Source organism: Calidris pugnax, unplaced genomic scaffold (assembly GCF_001431845.1).
Source record: "Calidris pugnax isolate Ruff unplaced genomic scaffold, ASM143184v1 scaffold63, whole genome shotgun sequence".
NCBI lineage: Eukaryota > Metazoa > Chordata > Aves > Charadriiformes > Scolopacidae > Calidris > Calidris pugnax.
In genome coordinates, this window is record NW_015090852.1 from 3,804,458 (window position 1) to 3,807,244 (window position 2,787).

Below are 2,787 nucleotides of genomic sequence, written 5' to 3' on the forward strand. Positions count from 1 at the left end.
GTTACGTGGTAGCTTGGTGGACTGGGTTCACCCTCCTTCCATCCTGTATTTCATGGTTTTGGATGACGTGAGGAACTGCTGTTGGTGTAATACATGCTGTTAGAACAGCCAAATGCTGCCCAATCTGAAAAAAGCTCCAACAACCTGGTAGTTGCTTTCTCCTTGTGAGAGGGAAGGATGTATTTTGTAGCCATATGTGTGGCTCCGTGTGAAGCTGAAGACTGTCCCCTTTGCAAAAGTCTCCATGGATTGTAGTAAAATAGCATTTGGCTGAAATCTTGCTGAAGCTGGACCCATGGTTATATGTATATAACCCAGGTTATTTGGTATCTTTCTTTCTTATCTTTTCAATTGTGGCTTGTAAATTGAGGTAGAAGGCAGAAGAGCATGGGAATGTTATAATTTCTATATAAATGACTTCCCTGATCTTTAGACATTGGTTAATATCTGTCATGACCAAATAAGTGCTTTATCCTTTAGACTGCTTGTCTGTGGATACTCTTCTTAATACATGAGTGTGTTGCATGTGAACTAAGTTCCTTTTGAAGATCTTCTGAGGCTCAGAGTTTACCCAGGGAGTTTGTTGATCACCAGTGGGTTTGGGCATGATGTCTTGCTTCTTACTATGTGATTTTAGAGTGAAACACAAGAATATTTGAGCATGTATAACTATTTGGGAATTCATATGGAAGTAAATATAAAAATTTTTATTGCAAGGGGGACAGCAAGCATTTTGAATATTGCTGAGATAAATCGACTATATAATAATGTTCTGTTTAAGTGAATGTTCACTTGTGTTCCTGCCCAATTATGAGCAGCAACTCTGGCAAGTTCCTTCTAAGAACTTCTAGTGAAAGATCAGTGATAATTACTGGGTTCTTTTTCTCAAGGTCTGCTATTCTGAGGGAAGGAGAGAGGAGAGAGGTGACCTTTTGTAACAGCCCTGGAGTTTGCTGCTGCAAGAAGAATAGTATAACTCTTGGTTTAAGGAATTTACACCCTCCCTGTCAGAACATACTGTGTTCCTAATTTTGATAAAGAAAACTTCTGACTCTGTGTATTTAATTTCTTTAGCTGCTGACTTCATGATGATTTTAATTGGAAAAAAAGCGCCCTGAATTCCAGAAATGCTTTACCACAGTTAATGATATCTCAGCACTTGGCTTTGGGAGTGGGTGAAGTCATTGAGCTTCCCCAGTGGGGAACTAGCTGCTGGTTGGAAACTTTGCATGTTTGTTGCTTTTAGTGAAATCATGGATAATATTTACTGCTTTCACAGGCTTTGATATTAATTACATGCTGATTCTGCTGATTTTGTGACATTCAAATTGTAGAGAGGGAAATACTTTAAAGTTACAAGTGTTACATAAGGCTAGGGGTTTCTGGAGCTAACGTGTTCTATGCATCTCCCATGGGCTTAAATGAAACAGTGCTAATGGTGTCTATGCTGTCTGCTTTTGTCCTGTGAACTCTTGTCTTAAGCAATTTGAATATAGGCCAATACTTTACTTTTCTGTTGTTTTTCTTTTCAGGCAAATTTTGAGGGGTGAGCAGGAGGTACCAGACTCGATGATTTTCCATCGAAATGTCGGAAAAGTCAGGCCAGAGTACAAAAGCAAAGGATGGAAAAACGAAGTATGCAACACTCAGTCTGTTTAATACTTACAAGGGAAAGTCACTGGAAACTCAGAAAACCACAGGTGAGTAAGCTGAGTTCAGTTTTGCATTCTGTTTCATCATTACTATAGTACTAATTAAGAGTGCAAAGTATATGAGCGCTTCACCAAAGCAAGATTTTTTTAATATTTTTTTAACTGCATGATACAACAGTTAAGTGGAAGAATTCTGGAAGGCAGTGCTGATTCCAGTTTCTGGTTAGTTGTAGGCAAGAGTATCAGTTCAGGGAGAGAGCATTTGCAGTCTACTATGAAATAGAATGTAGGTAAATAAAAACTGGTGTGTAGCTGCAGTCTCCATTTGCTATCAGCATATGACACACCATTCTCCAGCTGTGCCTTTTACTGTATTTCAGAAAACTTTTGTGATACTGGAGGTGTTTGATTAACAAGAAGGCGGTGCTGAGTTTCAGATTGGGTGCTTTGTCTGGTTTGCAGACAAACACTGGGTGAAATTTATACTGACCTTTCAAAAAAGGCCACTCTGGGCCTACTTTATAATGATTGCTTGGATTGAGACCCCTGGGGGAATGACACGCTGATTCCCACTCTCTTTTGAATTATGAAGGATTTTTAATTTCTAATTCTTATACTCTCAAATTTTTCTGAGTTTCTTGCAAAACACTGAGTTGTGTAGATTTGCAGGAACACCACCTGCTAAACAGCATTGTTAACTTTCACTTTCTGTTTTGGCATGCAGTTGCTGCACGCCATGGATTACAGAGTCTTGGAAAAGTTGCTATTTCAAGGAGGATGCCTCCCCCAGCAAACCTCCCCAGTCTCAAAGCAGAGAACAAAGGCAATGACCCTAATGTGAACATTGTGCCTAAAGACGGCACAGGATGGGCTTCAAAACAAGAACAACACGAAGAATGATGAACTGAGTTTTCTCATAGAAGAAGAGGCTAATGCAGGGTCTAGTGTCTGATTTAGACTCCAGCTTGATAAACTAGTCGGCCTGGATTCAAGTCTCCAGACTAGCTGAGGGTGGTTGCGTGGCTATGAATAATAATAATGGGCAAAACTTGACATGTTGTTGAATTGCAAATAAGTATTGGGACAGCCTGAACAGTGAATTGTTGCTTGAAATCTGCTTGACTGAAAGCTCCAA

At 39.6% G+C, this 2,787-nt stretch overlaps 1 long non-coding RNA gene across 1 annotated transcript; it reads left to right on the forward strand.

Moving 5' to 3' along the window:
* Positions 1-1,535: 1,535 nt before the first annotated feature.
* On the forward strand, positions 1,536-2,549 carry LOC106888901. The gene is made up of 2 exons (XR_001412224.1): positions 1,536-1,700; positions 2,377-2,549. It is a non-coding gene; the product is annotated as an uncharacterized LOC106888901 (long non-coding RNA).
* The last annotated feature ends 238 nt before the right edge of the window (positions 2,550-2,787 follow it).